Raw genomic sequence first — 9,220 nt, 5'->3', positions numbered from 1 at the left:
TAATAATAATAATAATAATAATAATAATAATAATAATAATAATAATTCCATGGCCCTTGGTTTCTTTTGCTATAAGTTTTGTTATCACTTTTGCTATTTCACCTCTTCTACCACATTTGCTATTAATTTTCCATGTCTTCTCCCGAGTTCGAACCATGTATATTTTGTAGCTTTCCTTCAACCCTTGTTATCAAGTGTGTTACTTGACTAAAAATTTCTCAAGGGATTTCGAACCATGCCCCTTCCTTTTCTACTAAGTCTTCTACCACATCTCTTCTATAACATTCAATTTGCTATTTGATTTATTTTTCTCCTTTGACTCTTTGAGATTCAAACCATGTATCTTCTCTTGTCCTACCATAATCTCTTCTACAACCAAAGTTCTGTTTGGCAGAGCTTGTTTATGAGATTATAGCTTATTTTAAGTCACTAATAAACTATAAGCTTTGTTTGATAATGTTCTCAAAATAAACTAGTAGCTTAAAATAAGAGCTTATTTTGAAATGTTACTTAAAAATAAGTTAGTAGCTTCCTAACTTTTTTTTTTTCATCTTTATCCTTATTATTTTAAAATAAATGATATCATTTACCCCTCCCAATTAAATTTTAATATATAAACAAACATATTATTTCAATATGTTTGGTTGTAATTTCAATTTGACATTTGTGTGTTTAAACATTAATTTTGACATTAAATTTGAGTAATCTGCAATCTGATGACTGATGTGTATTACATGAATATATTTTATTTAACATTTATAGATATGAAAGTTTATATATTTTTTCCTGCGGTATTTTATGTATATAACCAACGCATAGCTATATTTATTGAATGTGTGAAATTTAATATATATTGCATTTTATATCTAAAAAATCATAGAAAGGTTAGGTAACAAAAAAAAAGATTTCATCGTGTGTGTGCAAAATACATTTTTGCCAGTGTAAATGATTGTATTTTCAAGAAAAAATGCCAGTGCACATCATGGTGTAATGACATAGAAGTAAAAACCAAAAATGGTATGTATTAATTAAACAAATCAACATTTCAAAAACACAATCAAAAATGCAAAAAAAAATAAATAAATAAATAAAAAAATAAAAAAATAGAGAGAAAAACAGTTTGTAAATAAAACTGAACCGAAATATATAACCTAAGAACCAAATTTGCAGTGATTATGAGAAATAACACACACTTAGAATACTCTTATGGGGTGTGAGCAGTGGCCAAATTAAAGCAAAAGATTTGTTCATGGGTAATAAATTAATAATTTCTAACAAACAGTAACATTCAACAAACTCTCATAATCTCTCATTATCTGTAGAGCATCATTGAATTCAACAGTCTTTTCCATCTTCTCTAATGCTATTCTGGCAGCTTCTCTCTGGATTTTGAGCTCGGCCTTTGCCCTCATCCGTAAAAGTGTTTGGGCAGCTTTGATTTCCTCATCAATCATGACTTTCTCTGCAATCTCCAGTCTCTCTCTTTCTTGTTGTTGCTTCAGTGGGTCAGCGTTATAATTATCTTCCTCATTTAGAGGATGATGATTTGCTTTGAAAATGAGATGCGCATAACGTTTCTTTATCTGGGCAGCACGTAGAGCCTTAGTTGGAGAAAGCAAAGTAGTAGTAATGGTGCAACCTTCATGAATAGTGGCAGTCGTCGGTGATGAAGAAGAATGATGAGACCTACAATTTCTTTCCTTTTCATTGTGCAAATCCAATATTAATGGCGGCGTAGAGTTGTGATAATCACTTCTTCCTGGATTTCGCTGTTTCGAACTAAATTTCTTTTTGCAATCGCACCCAATCACCGGGAGAACCATCCTCCAGTCTTCCTTTATACTCCGTAACCTCTTAATATCTTTTCCGAAATGATCAGATCCACGCTTCTTGAATTCAGGCTTCATCTTCAAACCCTCATCTCTTTTCCCCTTTCCTTGCATGGAGGTTCTGATCTTCTGATTTTCTATCGTCATTGCTGGCCTGGGAAATCAACCTAAAAAACCCCAAACAAATCCAAAGAAAAACTCAGGCTCAGACACAGACTCAAGATCTTTAGGAACGATATGATATGATTGAAGATCAGAGAACGATTATTGAAATGATTAGATAGAAAGTGAGAGACGATAAAAGATCGCCGCTAGCGAAAGCTCGTGAAAGAAGAGAGTACGTGACAAGAAAGAGCGGGAAGAGAGTAACGGAGAGCACCGCCTCATCACAACTCAAATATAATAATTAGGAAATAACAGGCCGGATAATGTTCATTAAATTTAGATAGGGTTTAATGTTACTTCTTAATTCTTGATTACGTAATCTTTTATTTACCGGATTTAATTTAAAATATCACTTCAATTCTTTCCCAATTTAATTTAATTAAATTTTTTTGAATGCTACTAGCTCTATTACATTGTAGTATCTGTTCATATACTTTCTCAACCTACTGAAACACAAGAGCCAATAACGCTCTATTACATTGTAGTATCTGTTCATATACTTTCTCAACCTACTGAAACACAAAGAGCCAATAACACCTCCACTGAGGCTTGAACTTACAACCTTCCAAATGGAAGTCCAACCGGATACCATTAGACCACATAGTAAAGGGAAAATGACACTTTTCCCCCATGTGTTATTTACTTATAGCACATTTTTTCTGTCAATTATTTAAGTGACAGTTTTTCTCCTCTTGATATGTTAAATGGATATATTGACCCTTAACTACCTGTTCATGTTCTGAATTGAAAAAAATAAAATACATTAATTGTCGAATTTAAAATATTTTAAAAATAAAAAATAAAATTTTAAAAGAAAGTTTGAACCATCAGTTCAAATTGGATCCGAAACTGTGAATCGACGAGGCGACGATTCAAAATCAAAACCAAATTGCGGTTATATATACTTATATGTGAGGGTATTTAAGAAAAGAAAATAATATAATAGAGGGTAAAGTAGAAAAAAAAAACTAAAATCAAAATAATCTGAACCATTTATTTCATCCAATAATTTGGACGAACATATTTTAATTCACATTATAAGTCTAACTTTATTTACTCTTATTAGTATATAAACTAGTTTTTTACGCGCATTGCGCGATTGAGATAATGCCCAATGTTTTTTTTTTTAAATAAGTACTTTAAAGTATATCAAGGCAAGATTATATGAGAATTGTTCATGCATAGATAATTGAATGTTGAATTTGAGTATTTAAATCGGTAATTCTAAGTTTACAAATGCAAGATAATATAGTCAATATTGATTATAATTGTCAATAAAATAATTGTATAGGTATGGTTGAAACCAAATACGGGACATAAGGGAGTGCAAATAAAAATTAGGACATAAAATATTAAATATATACTAATACTGAAGAGCTAACTGCTGATTGCCAAACAAGGACATTGCTAGGTAGTTTTCCACTTTAATTTGTTGTGTGATTTGAATATGATTGGCTTAATTATATATTTTTTTATTTTTTAAAAACAATTATCATCATCATCATTATTATTATTATCATCATCATCATCATCATCATCATCATCATCATCATCATCATTATTATTATTATTATTATTATTATTATTATTATTATTATTATTATTATTATTATTATTATTATTATTATACCCTAATGTCATTTTACATGTTAATCTAAACAGTTAATTTTTTCAAATATATTTTTACCAACCGTTGATATAATTCGCTGGTCAAATCCGCTAATATAATCCAAACGCTAACTGTTAACTCCTGATTGTTAGACAAGGACATTGCGAGGTAGTTCTCACTTCAATTTGTTGTGTGATTTAAATACTCTATTTGTCAACAAATCACTCAAGTAGTTAATATAATTGGCTTTTTCTTTAATTTTTTCATGGTATTTAATAAAATACTTGGTAAATAAATATATAGCATTATTTTGTATTATAACTTTGATATTTAATTAAAAATAGTGCACAAAAAAGATAATAGACAATGTAGTGAATATAATCAATTGATGAATTTGTGTTAGGAACCTTGTATTAGGATTTTGATGATACCAATGTATTGTAGAAAAGTAGACCCCTAACTATTCGCTTTTTCAATCGCTGCTTTCGTCCTAGACGAGAGTTGCCATAACTCTTTTGTAATTCGTGTTAAGCTAGATAAACACACGAAAATGAGTTATGACTAGTTGTTAGGGACTTCAAGGCGAAAGAAGACACAAGGCATGATGAACAACAACGAAAGTCAAAGCAGGAGTTGTCAACTGCCACGAAAGGACAGTTTTGTTAAAGACGAATCTTACCAAGCATTACTTCTCTTCAACAACGAGAAGAATGTTCTACCTGTCTGATTTGACAACATCCTAGGACAATAAGGACCTTATATTATGGGACACACTTATCAAGGAGCATTAAATGAAGATGTACCGGAGCTAAAGGACAAAACCCTAATGCTTCCCATACCCTCAACGGCTACATGGTACAACCTTATTAATGGAGCATTTAATGCATGAAGCTCCCCGGTCCTTGTCCACTGGTTAAAAGGTTCGAAAATTTCAGCTCCCTCCAACGGATGAATTTTCATCACCTATATAAACCCACCTTCATCAACTAAGAAGGTGCTGGTTCATTACTCTCGATTTATCTACTTGCAAAAGCTCTTGAACACTCTCAAATCTCCAAAAGCTTTTGTGAACCAGTGTTAAGGTGTTAAGTTACTTGAAGACGGTTATTGATCATTTTCTTACACCTTAAAGAAGTCTTGCCATCTGATCGAAGCAATCATCTCTCACAGTCAAGACTTCATCGTTGGAGAAATCAAGAAATCATTTTCTACCAACCTCAACTTAGAAGAAGAAGTTGATAGAGGCGGAGTAAACTCGAGGAGCTGAAAAACCTACGAAGGTTGTCCGGCTTAGTGATCAAGGAAGTCTTTGTGTAATTGTACTAAGAAGTGATAGTGCAATCCTTCCATCAGTTGTGGAAGAAGAGTGGAAGTAGGCAATGTTAGCCGAACCACTATAAAATCTCCTGTCCCTTCTATCTCTTTACTTACGCATTTTACTTCTGCATTCATATCATCCTTTATCACCCTTACCGAAAGCTTTCCTAATATAGTAAACTCGTGCAAAGCATTTAAACGAATCTGATTTATTCCGCTGCGCCAAAACACCGAAAGGTGACTTTTAGGGCATTTCACGAAAAGAGTCTATTCACCCCCCCCCCCCCCCCCTCTAGACTCTCGCTACATTCTATCGGGACCAACAAGTGGTATCAGAGCCAATACCTTGATCGGTTAAGGCTTTGCATTTACTGCCTGGTAGATCCCCTATCAAAAAACTCTTGAAAATCTTGCATATTTTCTTTGCACGCTTTTTATCTAAAAATGGAAAAGGAACATGCACATCGCTCTAAGCAACTTGCCTTTAGTCTTGCTAAATTTGATGACTGGAAGTTAATTATACAGGCTCTCCTATGCTCTATTCATGATGAAATGTGGGACGTCATAACAACCGGACCAATTACGGTCATGATGGCGAATGCACAAGCAGCCGCACAGGGAGCAGGAGCTGCACAGATGATACCAAGCCGAAATACCAGTATACCATGGACGAAAGAACAAGGGCAAATCTGGATAATGTGGCAAGAAATATTCTCTACAACTCTCTGGATGATTCCTTGTTTCCCAGAGTCCGAAAGTGCCAAAATGCCATGGAAGTGTGGAATGTCCTAATGAGTTTGGGAGAAGGAGACGAGCAAGAAAAGGACAACAAACTGACAATGGCCATGAAGAAATTTGAAGATTTCAAAATGCTGCCAAATGAAACAATCATGGAGATAGAACTCAGATTCACCAGACTTATGGGCAATGTTGCAAAACACGCTAGGCGCCCCCTAGGCGCCGATTTTTTTTATTTTTTTTAATTAAAAATTAAAATTTTTTAAAATTTAGTAATAAAACATAAGGTTTCCATAGTTATTTCTTAGAAACTATTTACGAAAGTGGTTGTAAAAGTGTTCAAAAGATTGTTTAAACCATCTAAATACATAAAAAACTAAAATTGTCCAAAACGGACAACCGAGTCAAAAGTTATGCCTTCCCGAAGTTTTCGCAATTTAAAACGCAAAAAAAAAAATTAAAAGCGCCGGTTCAGCCGGCTAGGCGGCTGGCCGCGGAGATGGCCGATTTCGGCCTTCTTCGCGGCGGCACAATGGCGCCTAGGCGCGATTTTTGCAACATTGCTTATGGGCGATCTGTCAGATCTCGGGAAAGAGCTAACTGAAAAGGAGATGAATCTGAAAATTCTTCGTGGATTACCAAAATCATGGGAAATGAAGGTTATTGCGATGAGGGATAATCGAGACATGAAAACAACAAGCACGGTCAAAATTTTCAGTGATCTCAAAGCATATGAGTTCGAACATGAACCAAAAGATGCCGAAGAATCAAAAACGAGAAACATTGCTCTCGTGGCAAATCAATCAACATCAACATCAAACAGGTCGAAATCTAACTCTTGTGATTTTTTACTGATGAACAATATGCACTATTTGTCAGGAAAATGAAAAGGTTCATGAGAAAGAACAACTTCCAAGACCCACAACGATCGGGCCACTGAAAGAAGCACGAGAACTTCCCTCAAACCTCAAAAACCGAAAACATGGACTCGCAACTACTGTGCTATAACTGCCGAAAGCCAGGACATTTCAAGGCGAACTGTCCTCATCCTATTGTGAGCAAGCATCAAGATAACAACACTACCACAAGTCCCTCAAAAGAGACTGGAGAAAGATATAAAAGGAGCGACAAGCCTGAATCATCAAACTCCAGAAATGAAGGAAGAAGGAAGGCAATGGTAGTGAACGAAACTTCTGACACAGTTGCAACCGAAAGTAGCTACTCAAGTTCGAGCTCATAAGACGAAAACACTGATGAGGAGAAAGGACTGCTGTGCCTATTTAGTCAAGAGTCAGACGAACTGTGCCTCATGGCAGGTGAAGATGAGGTAAACTCTCATTCATCTTCTTGTTATTCAGCTGAGTCAAGTTCTGTGGGAAGTCAAACCTCCAATGAATCTGTCACCGAAATGATGAGGAGGTTCAAGGTGATAAATAGCACTTACTCCAAACTTAAGGAGGAGAACTCTCGGCTCATGATTAGCTATAATGAACTAAAGCAAGTTCGTATTGAGAACAATATGCTAGTCATTGCTAAGGAGCAACTTGAGAAAAATGTTCTCGCTCTAAAGGAGCAATGCACAGCAAAAGAGAAGAGAGAGCAAGAACTGCTTGAAGTCTTGGATAAATTCAATAATTCATCCAATCTAATGGATAGAATGATGAATGAATCTAGACTGCCCGGGGAAAGAACTGGAATTGGTCTTAACCCCAGCTCCTCTTCACAAGTCGAATTGAACAAATCCACGAACGCATATTCACACGAAAGCTTCGAGGCTGCATTTGTTCAAGGACCCACCCAGGTGTCTGAGCCTATGATGGCAGTTAACAATGTCGAAACACCACAAACAACAAGCCAACCGAAAGGTACAGCTATACAACGAGTTGTGGAATCTGGAAAAGAGAAATCCGTTAAAAGCAACCCTAGACAAATTTATGTCAGAAGGAATGGACCAAATGGCAATAGACAAGATCTAAACCATAAAAGAGGTCAGCCTAACAGGAATACTCAATCCAAGAAAAAGACGAATGTTAACCAGAGGCAATATCGTCCAAAATTTACACGAAAGAATCCTAGTCAAGGAATTTCAAAGAACGGACAAATCAGACAACCCGAAAGATCCTTCAAAAGATCTGGGTATGGCAATGGATGGACTGGGCCATCAGAAGAAGATTAGTTTGATTACCCAGAACCTCTCTCTAGAGCAGAGTTTGAAAAGACTCATCTGCGTAAACAAACTAATCATCTCAAGCATTATGAAAACCCTCCTCAGGAATATCTTCGTAAAAGATATAATGCTAAAGTCTTTGCCAGCATTCAATTATGATTATCGTACATCTAATGGATATAGAGGACCAAGGATGAGTCGTGGAAACTCTAGGTTGATGTGGGTTCCAAAGTTGACTGCTAACCCTCAAGGACCCGAAACTCAATGGGTACCTAAAAGCACATAATCTTTGATGCAGGAAAAACAGGTCATATGGTATGTTGATAGTGGATGCTCAAGACATATGACTGGTGATAAAACAATGTTGAACAACTTTATAGAAGTAGATGGTCCCAGAGTTATCTTTGGAGGAGAAAACAGTGGCAAGACTCGTGGAAAAGGGGACATCATCAAAAAGGGAATAACAATACAAGATGTCTCTTATGTTGAAGGACTGAAGTTCAATCTCCTAAGCACAAGTCAATTTTGTGACAAAGGATACAAAGTAGAATTCTTCAAAAACGAATGCAAAATCGTGAACACGAAGGATGGCAAGACAGCCTTAACGGGTCAACGAAAGAAGAATATGTATGTAATATCCTTAAATTCTTCTAACGCTAATGTTTGTCTTGTGGCCAAAAGTAATGCAGATCTCAATCAAGAATGGCACAACAAACTAAGCCATCTGAACTTGAAGACGATAAACAAGCTTGCCAAAAGAAATCTCGTGAGAGGGCTACCCGAAGTATCTTACACGAAAGATAAAATGTGTGAGGCATGTCAAAAAGGGAAGCAACTCAAGTCATCTTTTAAGTCAAAAGATGTAGATGCAAACTCTCGATCTCTAAGCCTTCTACATATGGATCTCTTTGGACCAGTAGATCCAGCAAGTTTGAGTGGAAGAAAGTATACTCTTGTTATAGTAGATGACTACACAAGATATACATGGGTGCTTTTCTTGAAGAAGAAGAACGAAACAGAAACATCTCTTCCAAATCTTTTGAGACAACTTCAAACAGAAAAGGAGACCAAAATAATTCGAATAAGATCTGATCAGGGAACGGAATTTGTCAACAAAGTTATAAAGGAATTTTGTGCGCAAAATGGTATCTTCCATCAACTCTCGGCAGCACGAACTCCTCAGCAAAACGGAGTGGCCGAAAGGAGAAACAGAACCTTGAAAGAAGCTGCACGAACGATGATCTCGCACTCAGGACTACCAAAGAGATTTTGGGCCGAAGCTATAAACACATTATACTATACACAAAACAGATCCTTGATCAACAAATCTCACAACAAGTCACCGTATGAGCTATGGAAAGGTAAAACTCCTAGTATCGGTTATTTTCATGTCTT

This window comes from Ipomoea nil, unplaced genomic scaffold (genome assembly GCF_001879475.1).
Source record: "Ipomoea nil cultivar Tokyo-kokei standard unplaced genomic scaffold, Asagao_1.1 scaffold2761, whole genome shotgun sequence".
NCBI lineage: Eukaryota > Viridiplantae > Streptophyta > Magnoliopsida > Solanales > Convolvulaceae > Ipomoea > Ipomoea nil.
This window is presented reverse-complemented; position numbering follows the sequence as displayed.